General features: G+C 47.8%; 1 long non-coding RNA gene across 2 annotated transcripts; it reads right to left on the reverse strand.

The window, feature by feature from the left end:
- Positions 1 to 6241: 6241 nt before the first annotated feature.
- LOC140632210 (uncharacterized) lies at positions 6242 to 23653 on the reverse strand. Of its 2 annotated transcripts, none has more exons than XR_012029723.1 (2): positions 23547 to 23653; positions 6242 to 7603 (listed from the first exon to the last, which is right to left on the reverse strand). It is a non-coding gene; the product is annotated as an uncharacterized lncRNA (long non-coding RNA). The 2 variants fall into 2 exon arrangements; XR_012029722.1 differs by lacking the exon at positions 23547 to 23653 and adding an exon at positions 7996 to 9414.
- Between the last annotated feature and the right edge of the window lie 2117 nt (positions 23654 to 25770).

Here is a 25770-nt window from a genome sequence, read left to right on the forward strand (position 1 = left end):
GCTCCCGGGCCTCCCGGGCCTCCCGGGCCTCCTCCCCTCCCCTCCTCCCCTCCTCCCCTCCCCTCCTCCCGCCCGCCCGCCGCAGCCTGCACGCGCAGTGCCTCCCTCAGGCCACACTGGGCCCTGGGCTGTGGCGACCTGTGTGACCAAGACGAACACCCATGGGGGCTTAAGGGGACAACACGGGTGAACCTCCGCCGGTGACCCCAATTTCACATTCGAACCCAAGTCTCCAGAGGTGAGAGTGAAGAAAATGCCTAAATTAAAATGCTAATTACCGTCTTCAGCCATTCGTTACCAGACAGTCCCTTCTATCTATTATTAACAGCTTCGCGCCACAGCCAGCGCTCACCAAGAGACACTGGATGATTTAAAGGATTCAGGTGCAAGAGAAAATAAGAGAAAGCCGTGTCTGCACGGTGAAGCTCAGCCTGCTGGGGTGTCCCCCATCCTGCCCACCCTGTGGAGAGATGGTAAGAGGAGGCCAAGGGCAACAAAAAGTGCTGCCCTGAAGATCCCTGGGGGCTCCCCAGGTAGACACTTGGGAAGTGGATGGATCAGCCAGGTGCACAGAATAACGTAAACCCTTGTGTTTAAAAATATTTGCAGAGCCCTTTATGGCTCAGGGAGTACTCTGTGAATTCTTAATTAAACATCAGCGTTTGCTAAGGGCAGGAGTTTGAACTCCCATGCCCAGGTAGGAAGAGGCCCGGGTAATATGCTACCCTGGGCATTAAGGCTCTCCCCGACACTGCCTGCTCCTGGAATCTGGAAGGTTTGCTGCTGGGGAAAAGATGGCCCGAGAGCTGAGCCCAGGGGAACGACCGCTGGCACTTGGGATAGCCATAGTATCTATGCCTCAACTCCGTTGTCACACTGACCTGGGGAAATAAGACTTAGCTGGTCAAGGGATACCTTGGGGCCTTGACAATGCCCATTGAGGGTCTGCCCAGGCCAAGGGCTTCAGCGGCTGGGAGAGAGGAGGCAAGGAATAGAAGAAGAGGAGCATGTGATACAGAGTACAAGCAAATTGCAGATAACAGCAGAAAAAGGGACGAGCGTCTACGCTCCTCTTTGTTCATGGTAGGCAGAGAGGGACTGAGCTGCCAAAGGTCATTAGGAACTGCCCAGTCAGGACAGACGCAACTCATAGTCTAGACCCCAAAGGCACAACACACAGCGGCCTGGAGACCACCCAGTTAAGTTGCTATAACAGTCATTCCATCCCACTCTGAGATGATCTTGTCCCACATCTGTGTGCTCATGGAAGTAGGCATTAGGACTGCCTGGTGTCCCTGGACAGAGCTCTGGATACCTAGAGGGTGCTTTGTAATTTCTTGGGAACCAATGAATAAAGAAATTTGGTGCTATATGTGAAAAGCCTCATACACAGGGTGTTCTGGGGCCAGCTCCTCCCGGCTCTTAGAAACCACTTGTTAAATATTCAAGATTTGTGAGCTAGTTGTTAAACAATTGGTAGCTGGAAATCAGGCATGGTGAGAGTATTTACACCACAGCAATCAGCAAATGCTACTAAGTAGGGCTTTTTTTCCTACGCCACCGCTACTTCCAGTCAAACAGTAGAGCCAATCTTCTTAACCTGGGTTAATCTTCTTAGTCTCCAAATCTTCCAAATACAGAAAAAGTTGCAATGTCTCCTGCATGTCATTCTCTCCTTTGGTTTCCTTCGATGCAGGATTCCCCTACATTTTCGGCCACCCCCTCAGGCCACAAGGAGCCAGTGCCAGGAGAGGTAATTCCCCATCAGCTCCCCTCCCTCCCAACGCAACACCTGTTCCACTGGGTTCTGGCCCCAGGTCGGGTATAAACACCCCCAGTGATGAATGGCCCCGAAAGCAGGGATGCTGGGGCCCTCTGCTCTCTCCACCACCTGTTCTATCCCAGCTGGAGGAAGGAGGGAGGAGGAGGGGGCTTCCATCTGAATCTGAATCATCCATCCTAAGTAATTAGCTGCGGAAGAAAATGCAAACCTGCCAAAAGGGAGCAGAGGTCTCCCCACCAGCTTCTCCAAACTCCTCCTGCCCCGGGCTTGCCTCAGAGGCTGCTGGGAGAGCCAAAAACCTGAGGAGGCCAGGATGCCATCTGCCAAGGCACGGGGTCTCTTTGCAGAACAAATACTAGGACGCTCCTTTCTAAACTGCTGCTGCAGGCCCAGCCAGTGACTGGCCTACATCTTTGCTCTCCCAAAGGCTGGTGCTCTGGTCTCTCAGTCACTGTCTTCTCAGCCAGAGAATGCAAAGTATGTCTACCAGACACCACTGGCCACCTGCCCAGTGTCCATTTCCTTCTTACCTGATGTTTTTCAGGTAGACTCTTGGTGTGCCCATGACCCATGTGCCAGATTTTTTTTTAAAGATTTTATTTATGTATTCATGAGAGACACAGAGAGAGGCAGAGACATAGGCAGAGGGAGAAGCAGGCTCCCTGTGGGGAGCCCGATATGGGACTTGAGCCCAGGATCCCGGGGTCACAACCAGAACCGAATGCAGATGCTCAACCCCTGAACCACCCAGGCATCCGCCAGATTTATTTAGAGGGAAGAGGAGTGCAGTCCAGTTACAGTCAATGACACATGAAGGGAGATCTGAGGTGTATTATCCTAGGAGAGAATGGTCATAGGGAGAAATGCTCTCTTCTATCTCTGGCATTATGGCATCTGGACATGAATCCTGGAGCTTTGGCAGCCATATTGTGACCCTAAGGGCTGCCAGAGTGAGGTTGGGGCTGAGCAGAGGCAGAGAAAGAGCTGAGCGAGGTCCCTAGTGATGTCACTGTATCTCTGATTCCCATGCCTGGAAGCATTCCTCCTCTAGGACTCTTGCAATGTGGGATAAGGAAGGTCCTTATTCAATTTGACTTGGGTTGGTTGCCTGTAGCTAAAGACATCCTACCTCAGGAAAAGCAAAGCCTGGGCAAGATCGCCCAGCTAATCAGGCCCTGATCTTGGATCCCGCTATGGGTGACTAGGTTTGGGTTGTGCCTGATGCCCAGGGCTCCTCCTCTGCCCATACTGGTTCTCTCCTGAGGCCTTTCTCTGGCATCTAGAGGGCCTCTCTTTCCTGTGTTCCAGGCAAAAAGTTCAGGAATTAAGACTTCCTATGAATAGCCCTCAACTAATAACTGATAGGAGGCACTGTATAAATACCCCATATCCTTCTCCCACTGTGTGGGAGAGCTCCAGGGCATGCTGTCTGTACTGGCTACTAGGCAGGGTTCCAGGATTGTGCTTTAGTTGCTGCCTACAGTGGTAACCTGCTGGAGAACACTACCCTTATTGGCTGTCTCCCCATTCACCATCATTTTCCAAATGTGCTACTTGCACTCAAAAATTTGTCTCAGGGTTCACTACTAGGGGAGGCCCACACTCAGGCTACCTCCCTCCAATGCACTAAGACCTGCTGTGTGTCAGGCACTGTGGAGGCCAGGAAATAAGATGTTTGTCTCCCCGCCCTGGGGCTCTGTTTCATGTGCAGAGACAGGTAATGGACAAGTCAACTGGTCACATCATTTTAGGTGGCCTTGCATACAGGGGTCAAAATGAAGCTGGATGGTAGCAGTGGTGGGAAAGGATGCAAAGAGGGCAGGGGCTAAGAGTTCTCTCCAAGGCTCATCTGTACCAAGAGCTGCGGGAGGAAGATTCCAGGCAGAGGAAACAGCAAGTGCAAAGGCAGAGGCAGCTCACGTGGTAGGTTTGAGGAACAGAGAGAAGGCAGTGTGGCAGGAGGGGGGGTGAGCCAGGAGAAAGAGGAGGAGCTAAAGTAGAGAGGGACACAGAGGCCCAGATGGGCTCCCAAAGGGCATGAGAAGGAGTTTGTGAGGTCAAGGTCAATGGGAATCTATTGCAGGTTTGTAAAGTGGAGGGGAATTAGCTGACCCAAGGCGGTAGCCTTCTGCCTACTATATGGAGACTGAATGGGGGGAAGCAGCAACAGTGAATTAGAGAGGCCAGCTGGGGCCATCTGAGCAGCACACGTTGGGGATGCTGGCACCTGGAGCTCCCCTGTATTTTCTATAGGTGAATCTTCCACTTGCAAATCTGCCTCTTTTCTCTCTCTGCCTAGGACCAGTCCCTGGCCCATATGTGCCCTTCTCCCCAGTACTTCTTTGGGCTGGAGATGGCTTCAAAATCTGCGGTCAACGTGTGCATCTTTGTTCCCCTTGAACACTTCCACAATGCCATCTGTCACTGACCACCCACCTGCTGGGACACATTCTTGCTCTCTGAGTTTGGGCATTACTGAGGCCTCCTGACCCTGCCCTCCCTCCCCCTTCGTCCTGCCCCTGAGTGAGCAGGTATCATCCCAGACTACAACACCACCCCTACTCCCACCCCAGACTGGACGTGAGTGTGAACAGCTTCCTTGCTGGGCCCAGAACCCCCTCCCAGGGCCCAGAACGATTATCATTTAGTGGCACCTAGGGCTCTTGCAGCGGTTTCTCAAGTTTCTCAGAACACATTATTCACATTATTGTTCACTCAAAAGCGTCGAGAAACTCTTGAGAGAGCTGAAGGACATGGCTTAGTCCTCGTTTACAGATGGGCTGTGCAAACAGAAAGGTTTTCAGATTTTTCAGGAACCTAGAGTAACAGAGCTCAGGTTTGCTGGAACTAACCCCGGCATCAATAACAAATGGGTACAGCTAGGGGAAGACTTGTAAACCTCATATGGAGACAAGCCTGCAGGTTTGGGCCATGCTGCCTGCCTCTGCTGGAGGACAGGCACTGCAACCCCATGTATGACCCGAGTTGCTGGGGACCCAAACCCATGGACAGGATAGAAAAGACCCCGTTCCTTGACATTAAGAGCTATGTACAAGGCCAGGGCAGGAGCAAGGAAAGGTTAGCAAAGAAGGAGAGGAGGTCAGAGGGCATGCTATGCAAATCTTTCAGTCTCTGCCTTGACTTCCTCATCTGTAACATGGGAAATTACAAAGTCCCTCTCCTGGAGTGATTGGTGAAGTCATGGATATGAACACCATCCAACCTATAAATTAGGAGGATTTAGGAGGACTAGGAGGACTCCTTGGAGCTTAGGGAATCTGAGCTGTAGATTGCTACCTACCCTCCAATATCCATTCTTCCCACCCTCTGATCTTTAGCGGGGCCCATGGCTGCCTAGACTCAAGGCTCTCCAGCCTCCCTTGTGGCCATTTTGGCCACGTGATTAAATTCTGATCATAACACTGTAAACACAAGTATAGTGTGCAGTTTTAGGGAGAGTCTTAAAGGGAGGACATGCCGTTTTGTCCCTTGCTCCTCCTGAGAACTGGAACCAAACAGCATCTTGGATCATGCTGTGGAAGATACTTGAAGAAGGCAGCTGAGCAGCAAGAAAGAATGATTGATTTTGACTTTGAGAAACCTCTCTTCCAGCGTCTAGACTCTTCATTGAAAGAAAAAATAAGCCTCTGTCTTGTTTTCAGTGCTGGTTTTCTTTTTGGGTGGTGTCTGCCACTCACAGCTGAACCTAATCCTTATCCCTACAGACTAGAGCCTAAATCTCTGTCCCCAAAGGCCAGGCCTGTCCACCACAGCCCACTGCTTTAACATAAGTCCTAAGGGAAGACTGCAGTGCTCAGATTGGATTGGTACTGTCCAAGATCTGCCTAGGAGTAGCCCAAGAAAGCAGGCGAGCCCTGGCTCAGCAGACCCTCCAACACTGAGTTCCAGCTAGAAGGTGCCAGTGGCCAGCCCTCTGGGGTTTCTGGAACTGGCTGAACGTTTGGTTTTGAGAAGGGCAAGAAAGAGCATGAAGAATAAGAAGGCTGAGGGCAGGAGAACTGGCTTGAAATTTCTTGCTTCCTTGCTTAAATCCAACATCTGGAAAAGCAGAAAGTGGGCATATCTTGCTTTATCGTGCTTTGTTTTATTGCGCTTTGGTGATATTACGTTTTTTATAAATTGAAGGTTTGTGGCAATTCTGTGTTGAACGAGTCTATCAGTGCCATTTTTCCAAAAGCATTTGCTTACTTTGTGTCTCTGTGCCACATTTTGGTAATTCTTGCAATATTTCAAACTTTGTCATTATTGTATTTGTTATGGTGATCTGTGATCAGTGATTATGACTCACTGGAAGCTCAGATGATGGTTTGCATTTTTTAGCAATAAAGTATTTTTAAATTAAGGTTTGTACATTTTTTAGACATAATGGCATTGCACACTTAATAGACTACAGTATAGTGTAAACATAAATTTTATAGACACTGGGAAACAAAAAAATTTCATATGACTCATTTTATTTCTATATTCTCTTTATTGCAGTATCTGGAACCAAACCCCCCATACCTCCAAGACATGCCTATACATGTTGAACTGGCCAGTAAACAGAACATGGTAGCAGGAGGCCTCAGGTGCCCTACCTCATCTCAGAGGTGGTGAGAACTTCCCTTTACCCACCAGACAGAGAGGACCCACATGAGCCCCCTTCCGCCACCTGAGGAGACAGAATGCCACAGCCCACTTGTGGCCACATAGTAGCCATCTGTGTTCCCACAGCCCAGCACCCATTCAGACATTTTGGTGCTAATGGAACTCAGCGTTGCTCTGGAATCCCTACTCGCCTTCCAGCCCCAATGGAGTGAGACTCCACCCCAGATAGACTTGTTCAACCCACAGATAGACTTGCTCAACACTCCAGGGCCACAGCTACCATGTGACTCAGGGCTGGCCAATGAGAGTGCCTGTATTCCCTCCGCCACCCTGATTGATCAGGGAAGAGCATGTGCCCCAATAAGGACAATGACACCCCAGGAGATTTGCTCTTTTGTTGAGAGAAGAGTGGATTTCTTTTGCCTGGGTTTGAGCCTGATGGTAGCCATTTGCCACACATGGAACATCAGGATGAAGCAGAAATGGGCAGATCCAAGAGGGAGGCTGGATCTCAGCCTGAAGCTCGTTACCCCTCGCATTTATAGATATCAATTCATTTCCTTCCCCATCACCACCCAGAACAAGCTGCCTATACACACTCTGGTCTACCAGCAACACCATTTCTTCTCAAGTTGGCAAATTTCCTTCCAGCACCCCAAGATCACCTTAAACTGCCCTTCCCCTGATGGGCCAGCTCTCTGTCCCCTGCCTGAGTTGAGCAGGATCACACTGAATGGGTCCTTCAAGGACAGGACCAGTATCTCCTTTAACTCTTTATCCAGTGCCCAGCATCCAGTAGGTGCTCACTAAATGTTGGCTGGATAAATAAATGAATGACTGCAGAGGAGCAAGCTACTCGTTCATCAAGTTTATGGATGACATGAAATTGGGAGCAGTTTCTAGCCAGAGGTTAGAATCATAAAGCAGATTGGCTTGCGCAAATGAGAGTATGGCAAGGCTGAATCAGAATTGGATGACGTTCATTAAGTAACTAGTCTGAAGAAGTCATCGCCAGCAGTCTGTGAGAGCTGGGGATGTAATGGTTTCTGTGCATGTTCCACGACGACCTGTGGCAGGCTGGACAGAGCAAAAGAAGCTGGACATTGAGGGTCCATCTCGCCATCAAGGTCATTTCATGGGCTTGTGACAATCAAAACCCTGGCAAGTCCTTCTGCCTCCGGGAAGGCACTCTTAGCTCTGTATTTTGAAGACCTAGAAGATTCAGGGAAGCAAGGGGAAAAAAAGCATTAAAAACAGGGAAAGGGAAGACAGATTGGATTTCTGAAGTCAGATTAAAGAGACTAGGGTTGCTACATCTGGAAGAAAAAGAGAGAGAAACCATTTCTCCAAAGGGCTTTCATGAGGGGCATCAGCCCCCAGTCCCACCCCCCACTGCCCAGCAGAGAAGGTGCCCAAGAAGGAGAATGATGGGCAGGGAGGCAGTGGCAGCCTGCCCAGCCCCCACTGCAGCCTCCAGAGCTGCCGCCACCCCTGCTGTTTACGCTTTTATCGTTTGCAATGAAAGACGATGATGTGTGTGTGCTCTGTATTGATTGTGCCTGTTAGATTTTTATGTCATTGTGGAAAGCGGCAATTATGCTCACCCGCTCTGGAGGGAGCAAATGGCCCCGGGGGAGGACGACACTGGGCCAGGAAAACTCTGAAAGCAGCTGGGAGGGCTCCATGAGGCATGAGGCAGGCAGAACCGGGGAGGGGGCTAGTTAAACCTGAGAAGGGAAGGAATACCACCAAGTGGATGCACCATCTACCCTACAGCCATTCATTAAACACTATGGTGTGCTAGATAATCAAGTCATAGTCCCACAATCCTGTGAGAGCCCTCCAGTGGCTTCCCTTTTGCATTCAGGATAAATCCACTCTGCTTATCAAGACATATGTCATCTGACCCCCACCTACCTCTTTGGTCCCACCTCCATCTTCTCCTCCTCGCTGCCTGGTAGCCATCTGGCCTTCTTCCTGGTCTGTCGGCTCACCAAGGTTGGCCCTGTCTCAAGGCCTTTGCCCTTGCTATTCTCTCCGGCTGGAATGATGTTCCCCACACTTTATCCTGTCCTTATCTTCACATTCAGATCTCAGCTTAAGTATCACTGCCTCACAGAGTCCCATCATGAGGACCCAGTCTCTCTTTGTCACATCATCTTCTTTTCTACATAGCACTTTTCATTCTCAGATGTATTCTTGTCTGTTTATGGGTTCATTATCTGTCTCTCCCACCAAAAAGTAAATGCAAAAAGAATAGTGATCTTATTTGCCTCTTGTTCACTGCTTTGCCACTAGCATCTAGAGGAGTTCCTGGCACACAACATGAGTGTAATGAATATTGATAAATATTATTAGCTAGTTAACAGTAGAGGAAACTGAGGTTTATGGAGTGCATTAATTAGGACAGTATTTAACTGGAAGTAACAAAATATCCAACTAGTACCCAGAGGTGATTGCTGACACTGGTCCAATATTTCAATGATGACCTCATAGGCTGAGGAATTTTTCATCTTTCTGCTCACTTTTTCTTAGGCCATTATTCTCAGCTTGCTCCTCACAGTCACAAAGTGGTTGCTGCTGCTCCTGACATAATTTGGCATTCAAGGCAGAAAGGAATAGAGAAGGCAAAATTCTGGTCTAGTTGAGTATGTCTTCCTCTTTACTAAGCCTTTTCCATTTCCAGAACACCCCTCAACAGCATTCTACTTCCAGCTCATTGGTTGAATCTATGTCACTTGCAAGAGATATTGGGGAACAGAGCTTTCTGAGCTCTGAGATAGAGGAAGGCAGAGGGACAATGGGGGGGACTTGAGTATTGAATGAGCCAACTTCAGGGGCTACAGAGAAGTGAGCAGACTTGCTCACAACTGTGACTATACATGGCAGAGCTGAGATCTGACCCCTCATCTGTCTGATGCCAAGGTCCATGTCCTATTTGTCACACCCTGACAATTCCCTCTTGGCATCTGGATGAGAGGGCACAGGCACTAAGCAGACACCCAAAGTGCCATCAGGCAGGTCATCACTACCCCCACCCCCTTCATACAGTCCTGCCTACGCTGGCCTGTGTTCATCCCAGCATCTCCCCTCCCTCCCACAGCACATAGTGCTCCAGCCACAACGATCCACTCAGGGCTCCCAAACATGCCCTGTCTTCCCTCCTCTGTCCCTTTGTACACATTGTTCAGAGCCCCTGCCAACTTTCACCACTCTGCTCATCCTTCAAAGACCAGCTCGAGTATTGTCTCCTGTAACTCTTCCCCTTTCTTGCTTAGTCACATGCTAGGGACCTGTCCTTGTAGCAGAGGGGAGACAGGCAGTAAACAAAATAAATAAGACCATTTTATAGACAGATGGATGTGGTGAGAAAACAAAACAGGGTGACATGTTAGGGAACAACTGGGAAGCTGTGAGAGATGGAACAATGCTCCCCAAAGATTTCACGTCCTAGGCTCAGAATATGTTAGGTTACATGGCAAAGGGAAGTTAAAGTTGCAGGTGAAATTAAGATTGTGTATAATAAAAATTTGGCTGGCTTCTGTCCCTGTTTCCTGGGAGGTGACCTCTAACTCCTGGGAATTTCTGGAGTGATAGGATTGTCTTTGTTATTCATGGTGGCCCCTCAGACCACACCTGAACGTTTACAATAATAGGGCCATTCAGATGAGGGCTGGTCATGCCAGAAAGACCAACCATGTGATTAGAGAGTTGGAACTTTGAGCCACCTGATACTAGCCCACCCTCCTTGGAAGAGGGAAGCTGGACATTGAGTTCAACCACATGGTCAATGATTCAACCTATTCAATCAGTCATGCCTACACAATGAAACCCTGATAAAAACTCTGACACCAAGCTCCAGTGAGCTTCCTGGTTGATAATTCTCGGTATCGTCACAAGTTGATGAGCTGGGTTAGTAACATGTCCTGATGACATAGAGCTAAGACTCTGAAGCTTTGTGTTTGCCCCCCACCCTCCACCTTGTCACCTGGGTTTCTCCCTTCTGCTGGTTCTGATTTGTAGTCTTTTATCATCATAAGTATAGTGCTTTCCTGAGTTTTCTGAGTCCTTCTAGCAAATTATAGAACCTAAGGCAGAAGTGGGAACCTCTGAATTGGTAGCCAGCTGATCAGAAGTGAAAATGGCCTGGGGACCCCTGAACTTGTGCCTGGTATCTGAAATGGGGGTAGTCCTATGGAGGATTGTGGCCTTGACTTGGGAAGTTTGGCCTCATTCCAGGTACTCAGCGTCATTGCAAATTGCTAATCGGCTGACCCTGAGTTAGGAGATTATCCTGGATTATCCAGTGAGTTCAATAATATGGGTCCTTCGAAGTGGAAGACAGACAGAAGAGAGAGAACCAGAAAGATAGCGATATGAAAGCAGTTCAGCCCAATGTTGCTAGCTTTGAGGACGGAGGAGAGTGGAAGGCAGACGCTAGCTTCTAGAATTAGGCAAAGGCAAGGAAACATTCTCCCTTAGAGCCTCCAGAAGGAATGCAGCCCTACCAACTCCTTGGTTTTAGCCCAGTGAGGCTCAATTTGGACTTCTGACCCCCAGAACTGCAGGATAACAAAAGTGTGTTTTAAACCCCTAGTTGGGGGCACCCAGGTAGCTCAGTGGTTGAATGTCTGTCTTCAGCTCAGGGCGTGATCCTGGGTCCAGGGATGGAGACCTGCATTGGGCTCCCTATGAGGAGCCTGCTTCTCCTTCTATGTCTCTGCTTCTCTTTGTGTCTCTCACGAATAAATAAATAAAATCTTAAAAAAAAACCAACAACCCTAATTTGTGGTCATTTATTCCAACAACAGTGGGAAACTAACACAGAAGTATTTTTTTGTGGGGTGGGGGTGGGGGTCAGGAAGGCCTCTCTGAGAAGGTGACAGTTTAAGGCACATTCTTCTGTCACATTGTTACTGGCTTTGATTGTAAGACCCTCAGAAATGTAAACCTTACCTGATTCAATTTGTTGTTGTTTTTTTAATTTAAATTCAATTTGCCAACATATAGTATAACAACCTGATTCAATTTGTACACCCATTACTTACTGGAGGCCCAGCAGAGACAACCTCCTTGGGAGCTTCTTTTCTCAGCATTTTCATTTTGTTTTGTTTATTTAAAAAAACTGTATGTGTGTGTAGTCTATGAATTTTAACATGTGTATAGATTCATGCAACTGCCATAACCAGGACACAGAAGAGGTGTGGCACCCCCATGAGACTCCTGCATACTATCCTTTCTAGTCACACATTCCCACACCCCTAAGCCCTGGCAACCACTGACGTGTTCTCCATTGCTACAGCTCTGTGATTTTGAGAATGTCTCCTGTTGCATAAACGGAAAAACACATTACATAACCTTTTGAGACTGGCTTCTTTCCTTCAGCATGGTGCCTTTGACATTCATTCAAACTGTTGCATAAATCAAGAGTTTGTTCCTTTTTATTACAGAGTTATATTCCATTGAATGGATGAACTACAGTTTATCCACTCACCCACTGGAACACATTTGGATTGTTTCCCGTTCTTGGCAGTGATCAGAGCTGTTGTGAATGTTTGCGTAATGTGAGCATAAGTTTTCATTTCCTTACCTTTTTGTGGTAAATACCCAGGAATGTAATTATTAGATATGGTAAGTACATATTTAACTTTATAAGAAACTGCCAAACTTTTCCAGAGCACCATTTTGCATTTCCACTGGGAATGTGTGAGAGTTCTAGTTGCTCGGCATCCTAGTCAGCACTTGGTTTTGTCTGTAGTTTTTATTTTTTTCCATTCTGCTAAATGTGCAGTTGTAACTTTTTGGCCTAATGGCTAATGATGTTGAACATCTTCTTCTGTGTGCGTATTAGCCATCCTTATCCTCCCTTGGGTCAAGTGTCTATTCAATCTTTTGCTCAGCTTTTAAATAGGTTGTTTATTTTCTTACTATTGGGTTTTGAGAGTTTTTCATTTAATTTGGATACAAATCTTTTGCTGGACACATGGCTTGCAAATATTCTCTCCAAGTTTAGAGCTTGTCTTTTCATTCTCTTGATGGTGTCCTTCTCAGAACAGAAGTCTTGATTTTTTTTTTAAAGATTTTTTTAATTTTTATTTATTTATGATAGTCACAGAGAGCGAGAGAGAGAGAGGCAGAGACATAGGCAGAGGGAGAAGCAGGCTCCATGCACCGGGAGCCTGACGTGGGATTCGATCCCGGGTCTCCAGGATCGCGCCCTGGGCCAAAGGCAGGCGCTAAACCACTGCGCCACCCAGGGATCCCAGAAGTCTTGATTTTTGATGAAGCTCAATTTATTCTCTTATGGATTGATTGTATTTTTAATGTCTTAACCATGCCTGCTCCCAGGTCACAAAGATGTTCCCCTATGTTTCCTTACAAAAGTTTTATCTATAATCTATTTTAAATTGATTTTTGTATAAACTATAAGGTTTAAACTAAAACTTTTTTTATTTGTGACTGTATTCTATCTCTCTTTTTGAAACTATATCTCTGAACAGTATTTTTTAGTAGTTGTTCTAGGAATGATGATAGACATATCTTTCCAGTCTACTTAGAATTAGAATTCTACCATTCCATGCAGAATATAGAAACCTGACCACTTCATAGGTCCCTTTATCCTCCTCCTTTTATATTATATTTGTCTTCTATATCACATTTACCCATTGAAAATCGCATCGATGAGGTTGATTGATTGATTGATTTTCAATCATCAGAAGTATTTTATTTTATTTTTTTTTTAAATTTTTATTTATTTATGATAGTCACAGAGAGAGAGAGAGAGAGGCAGAGACACAGGCAGAGGGAGAAGCAGGCTCCATGCACCGGGAGCCCGACGCGGGATTCGATCCCGGGTCTCCAGGATCGCGCCCTGGGCCAAAGGCAGGCGCCAAACCGCTGCGCCACCCAGGGATCCCTCATCAGAAGTATTTTAAAGGGCTCAATGGGAGAATCACAGGAGAAAAATAGCCTATTTATGCAAATATCTGCTGCTTTTCCTTTGTTCCTGTTATTTCAAGTTTCTTTCTGCTTGAGAAAGAACTTCTTTTGTCTGAAGAACTTTCTTTACAGATCTTTTAGTGAAAGTTTCCTGGCAACAATTTCTCTTAGCTTTCCTTTATCTAAGAATGTCTTTTTTTAACCTTCATTCCTAAAGGATATTTCTTCTAAAGAATTCTGAGTTGATAGTTCTTTCTCAGCATTTAAAAAACGTTGTTCTACTTTCTTCTAGCCTTTATGGTTTCTGATAAGAAATGTACAGTCATCTGAATCATTGCTCCCATATAGGTCATATCTTATTTTCTCTGGTTGCTTTCAAGGTGTGTGTCTTTGGTTTTGTTTTGTTTGTTTTGTCTTTAGCTTTCAGAATTTTGATTACCATGTGTCTAGGTGCAGATTTCTTTGTGTTTTTCCTGTTTGGGATTCACCAAGCTTATTAAATTGGTATGTTTCTGTTTTTCACCAAATTTGGAAATTTTCCACCATGATTTCTTCAAGTATTTTTTTTTCTAGACCTCACTCTTCCTCTTCTTTATTTTAATTTAAATTCAATTAACCAACATATGGGTACATCATCAGTTTCAGATGTAGAGTTCAGTAATTTATCAGTTGTATATAACACACAGTGCTCATGATATCATGTGTCTTCCTTAATGCACATCACCCAGTTCACCTTTCTTCCCACGCACCTCCCCTCCAGCAACCCTTAGTTTGTTTCCTATATTTAAGAGTCTCTCATGGTTTGTCTCCCTCTCTGATTTCTTCCCATTCAGTTTTCCCTCCTTTCCCCTATGATCGTCTGTGCTATTTCTTATATGACACATATGTCCATAGACATATGGAGGTATGTTTACTTCATCTTACCTAGACCTGGAACCTCCTAGAAATTTTTGAAGTACATGGCGCATGCGTTCACAGACAGTGCTAAAGCTGCCATATACTAAGCATCTCTTATGTCAAGCACAGGAACAGATTTTGTGTTCACAGAGTTATGCTTAGGCAGCTCAGAATTTGAACTCAGCTATCCCTCTTTCTAGCTGTGTGATGCTGGGCAAGAATCCAAACATATATGATCTCAGTTTTCTTGCCATAGAAATGTGGCAAAGATCAGACACAGTAATATGTATAAAGCCCTTTACCTCAGAAACCAGAACATAGTAAGTGCCCAGGAAATGATAGCTACTCTTTTTTTTTTTTTTTTTTTTATTTATTTATTTATTTTTTGATAGCTACTCTTTATGTTATTATTACCACTTATTTTGTTGCAGGCAGAGTCCAGGGTTTACAAGCTACAGAGAGGAACTCTGCCTGTGTTATGCACAAAGGGAAGGTATATTTGGAGCTCCCAGAATCCAGGAGCTGAGGAACAACGGGGACTGCAGGCTGGGTTGAGCTTCACAGTTGAGTTTGCTCCTGGTGCCACAGTGTGTCAGACAAGCTGCTCTTGGGACTCCCACTGTGGGAGGCAGGTGTCATCACTGCCTTCCCATGAAAACCACACCCATGGGGAACTTTCCACAAGGAGATGAGGACTAATGATCAAGGGGGATGTGGATTCTGGGAAACCCTCCCCTTCAAAAAGACCCCTTTCCTCTTGCTAGTTAAAAGACCACAGGCAATGAACCTCCCTGCACCTCAATTTTCTCACCTGTGAAATAAGGTTCATAACCCTACAAACTGAAGACTTCAACCAATCATGTCAGAAAAGGACTACAACTCAGGATTATACCCTGAGCTAGTGCTCAGTTCTAAGTATTATTATTATTATTATTATTATTATTATATGTGGCTGCTCTTTTAATCCTCACAACAACCTCTGGGTATTACTGATCTCACCTTCCCAGTGGAGAAACTCACAAGGGTGCTGAGATTTGGCCAAAAACACTGACTTTATTTTTTTTTTAAGATTTTATTTATTTATTCATGAGAGATACAGAGAGAGGGAGAGGCAGAGACACAGGCAGAGGGAGAAGCAGGCTCCATGCAGGGAGCCCAATATGGGACTCGATCCCAGGTCTCCAGGATCACACCTCAGGCTGCAGGCGGCGCTAAGCCACTGCGCCACCGGGGCCACCCGAGAACACTGACTTTAAAGCTGCTTTTTTTTTTTTCCTTTCCTTTTTTTTTTTTTTTTTTTAAGTAGGCTCCATGCCCAGCATGGAGCCCATTGTGGTGCTTGAACTCACAACCCTGAGATCAAGAGTTGGATGCTTAACCCACTGAGCCACCAGGAGCCCCAAAGCTGCTTTGATTCCCAACAAACCTTACCTGTCCTCAAGTTGGGGGTGGTCAAAGTGTTGCCACCGACAATGGGGCAGGTCCCAGTGTGTGCAGCTGATGGTAGCCCAACAGGGGCAGCATTCAGGGAAGGGGATCTTGTAACCAGGGGGGTTGTGGGAACCTCCTGCATTTGAGGTCCTGCATGTGTTGGAAGCAAAGCACTGTCTACAAACCGAGTTCACCTGCGTGTACAAAGCATGTTTACCCTCAGTGTTCCTGTGTTTTTCTCCCTGCTTTTCTCATGAAAGACATCAGTTATTTGGATGAAGCTGTCGGGATGAGAAATTGTGGGCTCAGAGACAGGGCAGTGTCCCCACCAGGTTTGTAGGTCATGGGGTTTGGCAGAAGCCTTGAGCTGACCAGGTTCAGGTTGGGGTGGGGTGGAGGTCAGGGCTGGATGGCCAGCAGGACAGGAAAGCTGGGGCAGGGGAAGCAGAGGGATCTAGTTGGATCCATCACCGGGCAGGAGGTGACAATGCTACAGATGCCACCTTATTTTCTTTCTATTTGTTTCCTTTATTTCCCCTCCACTTAAGAAAAAGCTGTAATGAGACAGCGTATGGAATGGCAAGATCGATTGTGTCGTTCTGGCCTTTGAGGGAAGAAGGGGGAAAAAATCAAATTATCGGACAGGGTCCTTTTAAGGAACTGCTGCTTTAATTTATTTTCTTATATTTTGTCAATAGCCGTTGTTTTTTCTTTTTCTTAAGCAAGTGCTGTACTTTATAAATGGATTTTGCTTGGGCAAAACAAACTCAGCCATTTCATATTTTTCCTTCCTTCTAAAACTTACTTAAAACGTGGTGAGTGGCTAAGATTTACACACAGGGTCAGACCATCCCTCAGGAGGGGAACAGGTGGCTTTAGAGAAGCACCCAGTCTCAGGTAGGGGGAGTGGGCAGTCAGGGCTGGACATGGCAGCAGATCTGTGGCACGGATGATCATCCCCCAGTCACCCAGTCGGGACCCCAGGCCTGTTGAGGCTCCATGTCCCCCACCGGAGGAGACATTTTAAGAAAACAGATTGCCCCACCTACTCTTGAAGAGTCTGACTCAATGAGTCTAGAACAGATTCCCAGCCTCTGTGGGGTTTTTAAATCTCAGGTGATCGGATAATAAATCCTAGCTCCTTGGCTTGGCCTTCAGGCCACACCTGTGTGACCTCCCTGCCTCACCCCATTTCCCCCCAAGTGCCCTGGACTCCCTGGTGCCCCCGGTTTCTGTCCCTCTGCCTCCTTGGCCTGCAAGTCAGCCTCACCTTCTCAAATGGCAGAATCTGTTCAGCCTCATAACCCTGGGCAAGTGCCACCACTCACTCACTGGGTTATGCAGCTGCTCATTGAAAATGTATTTATTCAGCACCTTTATATGCCAGGCACTGGGCTTGGCATTACAATGAGTAATGTACAAAGATACAGAAAAAGGAAGAGAGAATCCTTGCCCTCTGGAAACCCACAGAACAGATGAGGGGAAAGGAGGGAGCTCTTTCTGTCCCCTGCTGTGCCACACTCCAAGCAAGGGTCTCAGATCCAGACATCCCTAGGGGTCCAGCAGGCCCCCACATGAATGAAGAAGCAAGCCAGGCCTGGCTGATGCCAGGGGCAGACCCCTTCCAAATGGGGCTGCAGCCCAAGTGTGCCTTATGTTGACAACTGGTTTTTCAGGAGAAGCTAGAAATCCAAGTATTTATATAAAATTTCCTGGTTTTCTAAATGCAATTCTGGTTTCCTTTAGGTCCAGCCTCCCTGGGAGCCACACAAACCTGTCTGCCTGCCTGGTGCTGGGGCTCTCTGGGGTTGGGTATTAAACCTCCCAGGGACGCCTGGGTGGCTCAGCGGTTAACGGTCTGCCTTCAACTCAGGGTGTGATCCCGGAGTCCCGGGATCAAGTCCCACACTGAGTCCCTCTGCCTGTGTCTCTGCCTCTCTCTCTGTGTCTCTCATGAATAAATAAAGTCTTTTAAAAAATAAAATAAAATAAACCTTCCAGAGCCCATCTCCTGCAGGAGGAAGGAAGGGGCAATGTCTGGGTGGGTGATGCTTAACCAGAGAGCCTGAGCTGCAACGGGGCTTGGATGCCTCCCCAGGGTACCGCCACCTGGGTCCCCAGGTCCTGGAGCCAGCCCCCTCCACCACACAGGGAAGCCCGGCCAAGCCAAACAGTCCCCTTTCTCCACTGCAGCGTCTTCCAGGAAGGCCGCTTCAGCCTGGTCGCTCTGCAGACTTAAATAATAAATTGCAGGTAAGAGAGGGAAATTAAGCAATGCAGGGTAGGGAGGTGAGGGCTGGGGGCTGGAGGCTGTGAAGGAAATCTGATGAGGAGTCAGCGAAGTGAAGAGAAGCAGGCGGGTGGCGAGGGGTGGGTCTCTCCACCACCCCATCCCCTGAGCTTAGGCCTGGAGCAGAGCTGCATTGCAGCCTCCATCTGTTGACACCAGGAATCTAGCTTGGTCCTGCCATCGCTCAAAACAAGATGAAGCCCCCTGTCAGGCCCTCACCTGCTCAGCACACCCCTTCAGTACAAGCCTTGCTCACACACACTTGGCACCCAGGACCCATCAGTTTTATCCCCAGCCTGGTCCATTCTGATGAGTGGGAGAGAGGTGCCTCAGCAACTGTCTTCACACACCGTTTACTCTCCCTTCCTCCCTGCATCCCTCCTACGCTGAGAACCCCAGAGTGCCCAGTGTCTAAGACTAACATGGCACAAGCAACAGGTCAGAATGTTCTGGTCAAGCACTCTAGAAGACTCCCCACCAGGCTGGAAGAGCCCTGGAGTGAGGAGATGGGAAGGGGTCCCTGCCACTGCTGGCTGGGAGGAGTGGGGAGAGCCAGCCTGGCCCTGTGTGCCTCCCTTTTGAAGCAAGGGCTGGGGAGCAGTGAGGCCCCCTGCCTGGCTTCCACCTCCATTTACACATAAGAAATTTCTTTAGGAGGGATCAGGACAGACAGGTTTGGGGTAGTGCAGAAGATCCCCCTGTGCCCCAGGAAGGCAGAATGCTTGTCTTGGAGTGAGTTGGGCACCAGAATGGCCCTGGAATGTGACTGGGGGACCCCAGTGGCCAGAAGGGAACATGTGGCAGAGGATAGACCCTAGACCAGGGAGAACTGGCGGAGAGCTCTGGGAATAAGGACGCAGCGAGGACACTGGCATAGATGCATGGTGGGCTTGGCCCTTAGTCAAGGCCTTGACCCTTCATGGGCCCCTCCCCTACCTTACTGAGAAGGTGGGGACTCGAAACTGACAAAGGAGACCCAGGATTAACCCAGAACACCCAAACTGACTACATTTACACCAAGTTTACCAAAATAGGGGCTAAGGTAGAAATTAAGTTCAGTATTAGAGAACCATTTTTGCCCACCTGAGTTTGTAACCCTAGAGACTCTGCCCCTGCTTGGCACAGAGGTCTCAGGAGGCATCTGGTGTGCAGGCAGGGGCCCTCGTGAGTGTTTCTTCTGTTCCAGCCTCTGTCCCAGGACCGGGGATACAGCAGAGAGCAGCTGAGGTCCCAACCCTGGATGCTGATATTGGAGGTAGAGGAGACCGTCAGGATGAAGGAGAGTAACTAACTGCATGAGCTCATACCAGATGGTGGGAACTGTGGTTTTGAACAATCAGCACAAGATCCCGTGATCAGGACTGCCCTGGAGGGAGCCCAGGAGGGGCCTCTCTGAAGAGGAGACACTGGGTTGAGTCTCCAATGAGAAGGAGGTAAAGGGGAAGGTCAGACGAGAAAGATCATTTCAGGCGGAGGAGGTGGCAGGTGCAACAGGCCGGAGATAGGCCCGGGCTTACAGAAGAGTAAAGGGGAGCCCCACGGACTGCAGCCCCATGTGAGCAGAAGCAGTGAGCCCCACAAGGCCCTTCATTCTGTGTGAGAGAAAGTCAGGGGCTGGAGCAGATGAAGCAAGAAAGACTGGTTTGATTTACTTCTTTTAAAGAATAGATCTAAAAAAATAATAATAAAAAAATAAAGAATAGATCTTGATGACAGGGGACAATCTGCAGTGAAGCACAGGGACCTCAGCCCCCTTGGATGGTGCTGGGTGCAGTGTCCACAGCAGGCTCGTGGCCTCACTGGCCAGCCTGCAGCCCCTAGCCCACTCCATGGGCTCTGCCTCCACAAAGATGCTCTTCCTCCACACCACACAGCAAACAGTACAGGAACTTACATTTTGGAGAACCAAATGTTTCCAACAATATGTCCTGGCTTCTTTTTTCTCTTCTTACTTTCCCTCCAAATAACACTGCCTGTGTCCCTTTACCATTTCTGTGTCCTTCAATACCTCCCTGATTTGCCTCTCCTTGTTTTCTCTCCATTTTCTCCTGTTGCCGCCTCACCGCGATAAACATTTGTGCTTTCAGGGCACCTGGTTGGCTTAGTCGATGGAGCATGCAATTCTTGATCTCAAGGTTGTGAGTTCAAGCCACACATTGGTTGTAGAGATTATTTTTTAAAAATTCATTCAAAAATAATAAAGAATAAAAAATTCTTTCATTCAGTCTCTCTCCAGGGACCAAATGAACACTTCTTCTGCATATGCTGTGTGCTAAGCACACACTCGTGTAACCTGTGACAATTATCACAGGACTTTTGTTTATGATTAGCAGAAACCCAAACCACATTGGCCTGCAATGGAATGGCTTACATAAGTAGCAAGTCCACGGGTAGCTCTGGCTTCAGGTACAGCTGGCTGGCCCCAGGGGAACAAACCATGTTTCTAAGATTCTGTTAACGAACTGAATGTTTCTGTCTCCCTGTAAATTCATATATTGAAGCCCCAACCCCTAATGTGACTCTATTTGAAGATAGGGTAGTAATGGTAGTAATCAAGGTTAAATGAGATCATAAAGATGGGGTCCTGATCCCATAGGATTGCTGTCCCTTATAAAATGAGACCTGAGAGTACTGGCACTTATGCTGTCTCTCTCTCTTTTTCTCTCCTTGCCTTGGAAGAATACACTGAGAAGGTGGCCCTCTATAACCCAAGAGGAGAGGCCTCAGGATGAAATCTACCTTGACTTTGGACTTCCCAGCCTCCAGAACTGTGAGATATAGATGTCTTTTGTTGAAACCATTGAACATTGAAATCCATGGTGCTTTGTGACGGCGGCCTGAACTGGCTGGGACAGACTCCATTCCTTTCATCTCTCTGCTCTGCTGCCCTCAGAGCTGGAGTCATTCTCAGAAAAACCCACCTCTTCATGGAGGCCTCCCAGCAACTCGGAGCAACATACTCACTGCTCACCACACCGGGGAGAGCCAGCTTCTCTTTGTCAATAGTTTCAACAAATATATAGAATACAGTTTGAGCAGTTAGTCCTGGATCACATCCCCACACCTGAAGCCAAGGACAGGGGTTGAACTACTGGGAAATGAAGTTTTCCAGATGAGGGCTGCACAGGTGGCAAGAGGAGCCTCAGGCAGGAACAACAGAGTCCCCCTTCCCACTGTTTAGGGTAAGGACTTGAAGGCTCAGGGAACTTAGGGTCTTGTCTGGGATCCCCACAGCTCATTCTTGCCCAAAGCCTGATGATTCCTCACCCTGTACCCACACAAGGACGTGTCCCTCTGTCTCACAGCCTCCTCTTAGCTTCTCCTAAGACCACTAGGTCACCCAGTTTTCCTGCCTGCCTCCTTTCTCCCTCCTCACTGCTGGTTCCTGTCAGTGTCATTCACCACAAAGGGGTTCCCTGGGCACAGGGTGATGTGTGGTTCTGCTCACACTCACTCAACCCTCTTTATTCCCCTAGAATCTGTGTGCAGCCAGATGGATGGGTCCCAAGGAGAACGAGGGGGGAGGATGCAACTAGATGCATGCCAGCATCCATCTGCATGGTCCAGGGAGAGGAGAAGAGCCTTCCATGCTGTCTCCATGACCCTTGTGGGAGTCCCCACTCACTATCCCCAGTGAAGCTGCGGATTTGTATGACTGTTCAGGCCACTAATCCAAGTGTGCCAAAAACACAACAACGTGTTCCCACTTTCTGTATTCTTTATTTCAACCCCATTTTCTGCCCCGCAGCAAAATGTAAGACTTGGTCAGCTCAGTAATTGGGGTTTAAACTCTGTTGATTCAGATTTCCCTCTCCCCCATCGTGTCCCTAGATATCAGTGAATTTGGGTGCTGTCACAACATATGGGGGGGTGGCAGATGGGTCATAGGTCAATGTCTTCCCTGCTGGCAGCCCGCCAAGACATGTTTTGGCTGTCATCTCCCTTAAGTGTTGGCAGCAATGAAGTGTCTATGTTCCCCATCTGGTTCCTGCTTATATGTTTGGGTGGTGGCCCCCTTTGTCACAACTGGGAGGCCCAGTCACTCCCCTAGTGCTCTGAGGCTGGGAAGCTTCCTAGGCTGCCTCAGGCCCTTGCTGCAAGCTGCCTCTCATCTCCTGTCTGTTGTCATCACATCCTGTCAGGGCATAGGATACTACTGGAGGACCTCACCCAACCAGGTAACAAAGCTCATTTGCTCCCTGCAGCCAAACCCTCAGCTGCCTTGGGGGCTAGTTCTCCCCAGCCCTGCCAATGATACGATAAAGAGGGCATCGCAAGCATCACCAGCCCACACTGGGGAAGACTTCACAGTGTCACCCACCCCAGGCTGGGTGAGATGAAACCACAACTCTAGGGGAGATTAGGACATCTCTGGTGACACCTTGTGCTGAGAGCTACACATGAGAGTGGGGGCTGGCTGCAGAGGAGCAAATGAGCTCCCTCCATCAGGTCCCTCCATGGGTCCCTCCATCAGGGGCAGGTCCATCAAGGCATTAAGATGCCCAGTGGGGCAGCCCAGTGGCTCAGCGGTTTAGTGCCGCCTTCGGCCCAGGGCCAGATCCTGGAGACCCGGGATCAAGTCCCACGTCAGGCTCCCTGTGTGGAGCCTGCTTCTCCCTCTGCCTGTGCCTCTCTCCCTCTCTCTCTGTGGCTCTCTCACTAATAAATAAATAAAACCTTAAAAAAAAAAAAAAGATGCCCAGTGAAGAACTGCTGGCAGAGACTGGAAAAACTACTCTGCCCACCATGCAGAGGCCAAGTGGACCTGGGAATTGAAAACACCAGCTTGCAGTTGGTGGGCAAAGCTCAGGAGCTGAAATCAGGACTGGGGTAGCCTGTCAGGCTAGGCTGGACCTGCACATCTTTGGTTCTCTGTGTTGCTACTTTGTGAGATCCCAGCAGTAACAAAGCCGTACTCAAGGAACCTAAGAAGATGGTTATTCATCTGGGACATAAAAAGGAATGGGTTGCAGAAACTAGAGGGAGAGACTCCCCAGGGCGAGGGTGAGACTGATTCAAGAAGCAGGGGCCCTGGTTTAATTAGTAGAAGCAAGAGTCCCTTGCAGGGGCCATCAACTCAGATGAAGAGTTGCACTCAGGACAAGTGGCTCATTTGCCTGGTCATGTCAGGGAGTGCTACTTGGCCTCAGCATTTTCCTGGCCTCTTGAAAGTATTGATGGCATCAGCCAAGTATCTTTCAGTTACAAGTGACCACTTGGAAGGGACCACAGCCCCACTGTGACCATCAATCAAAAGATGAAATATGCTGACTTATAACTAAAAGTCAAGAGGTGGCTGAGCTGGCCACTGGAAGTCTCTGTAAAGGTTAATTTTATGTGTCAACTTAACTGGGCCACAGTGCCCAGACATGTGGGCAAACATTATTCTGGGTGTTTCTGCAAGAGTATGAGAGTATTTCTGAATGAAATTAACCTTTGAATCGGTAGACTGTATAAAGTAGACTACCCTCCCCAATATGGGTGGGCCGTGTCCAATCAGTTGAGGGTCTAAATAGACAAAGTGACTGATCTCCCCCAAGTAAAAGAGAAATCTTCCTGCCTGACTGCTTTTGAATTGTAACATTGGCCTCTTCTTACCTGCAGACTTGAGCTGAAAAATTGCCTCCTCCTGGATCTTGAGCCTGCTGGCTTTTGGACCAGAATTACATCATTGGCTCCTCTGGGGCTCCAGCTTGCTCACTTCCCTGCAGATTTGGGGACTTGTCATCTTCCATAATCACATGAGCCAATTCCTTATAATAAATCTCTTTTAATATATGCATCCCCTTGGTTCTATTTCTCTGGAGAACCTTGATTAATACAGCCTCCCCGGGGTTTTTTAAGGGAAGGAAGCTCCAAGCTGAAATCAGGAAGTGGCCTGAGGCTGCCTCACGTGGCCAAGATCTGACTGAGATGAAACCAACCCAGCAAAGAACTGAGCTAGGAATGGGAGAGCTAGATAAGTTCTCGAGGGTCTTGGAGCCCATGGGTGCACCAAGCTCATGCCACCAACTTCTGAAGTTGCCTCAAAAAGCAACTCCTCTTACTAGGATGGTTAAGATTTTAAAAAGTCAGACAATAACAAGTGTTGGTGAGAAATATGGAGAAATCAGAACCCTCATACATTGCTGGCGGGAATGTAAAGTGGTGCACCTGCTGTAGAAAACAATTTGCAAGTTTCTCATACACAGTTACCCTATGACCAGCAATTCCGCTTTTAGGTATGTACTCAAGAGAAATGGTGTCCTCACTGAAAGGCATACACAAATGTTAACAGCATTCATTTTTCATAATAGTAAAAAAAAAATGTGGAAACAACCCAACTGTCCATCAACTGCTGAATAGATATACAAAATGTGTTCTATCCATACAATGGAATATTATTCAGCCATAAAAGAAGTGAAGCTCTGACCTATGCTACAACACAGATGAACCTTGAAAATGCTATGCAAGGTGAATTAAGCCACACACAAAAAGCCATGTAGTGTATGATTGCCTGCATATGAAATGTCCAGAATGAGGAGATCTATAGACAGATAGTAGAATGGTGGTTGCCTAGGTTTGATGGGACATGGGGATGATAGCTAATAGGTTTCTTTGAAGGTGATGAAAATGTTCTGGATTGATTAGGATGGTGGTTGCACATATCTGTGAATATACTAAAAACCAATGAATGGTACAGTTCAAATGAGTGTAGTGTGTGGTATGTGAATTATATCTCAATAAAATTGTTTGAGTTTTTTTTATAAAACAACTCTTCCGGGCAGCCCCGGTGGCGCAACGGTTTAACACCGCCTGCAGCCTGGGGTGTGATCCTGGATACCCGGGATCGAGTCCCATGTCAGGTTTCCTGCAAGGAGCCTGCTTCTTCCTCTGCCTGTGTCTCTGCCTCTCTCTTTCTCTCCGAATAAATAAATAAATAAATCTTAAAAAAAAAAAAAACAAAAAAAAAACTTTTCCTTATAATCTTTGCAATTTGATTCCCCAGAAAGCTCTGGGAACTGAGATCTTCTCCCAGGGTAGAGAGCCTAAACCCTACCAGGCTGCTGTCCCCAGCCCCCTAAACACCCCTCCCACATCCCTGAGGCCCACGCCCCAGATGCTGTCACAGGGATGGGACCTGAGTAGGAATCCTCAGCCCCTACCCGTGGGCCTATGTTAAATCTCCTTTGTTGGGATGCCTGGAGTGGTGCAGTGGTTGAGCGTCTGCCTTCGGCTCAGGGCATGATCCTGGAGTCCCGAGATCGAGTCCCACGTCAGGCTTCCCGCATGGAGCCTGCTTCTCCCTCTGCCTATGTCTCTGCCTCTCTCTCTGTCTCTCATGAATAAATAAATAAAATATTTTTTAAAATTTAAATCTCTTATGCTCAGCTGGGTTCTCAGGTCTGTGTGCTGGCATCAGGGAGCCAGAGTAGACCTCTCCATGTCAGTGCTCTCCATCCACTGCTCTGTTTTGATACCATCCACAGACTCAGACTTTGCATTAGACCCTCTCCTTGGCCCTGCTGGCCAGCCACCCTGCCAGCACCCTCCAGCCTTTGCCTATGGCCTCATCATCCTGTTAAGCATTGAGCCTGTTGGTCCTTTGCTTCCCTCACTTTGTTGGAGAGGAGCCACAAACCCTGGAGTGCAGACCCTGGAGCTCTGGGGTCAGGTCTCCTCCCTTCCACTCTGATCCCCTGTCCATCAGGTCTTTGTTGCTCCCTTCTCTACCATCTACTTCCTCCTGCCCAAGGCCTGGGTAGGAACCAGAGCCCAAAGCTCTGTGTGCTTTCACTCCCTGCCACCTGGGGAGTGACTGCCTCAGTGGGGCTGCTGGGGA

Source organism: Canis lupus, chromosome 4, assembly GCF_048164855.1.
Source record: "Canis lupus baileyi chromosome 4, mCanLup2.hap1, whole genome shotgun sequence".
NCBI lineage: Eukaryota > Metazoa > Chordata > Mammalia > Carnivora > Canidae > Canis > Canis lupus.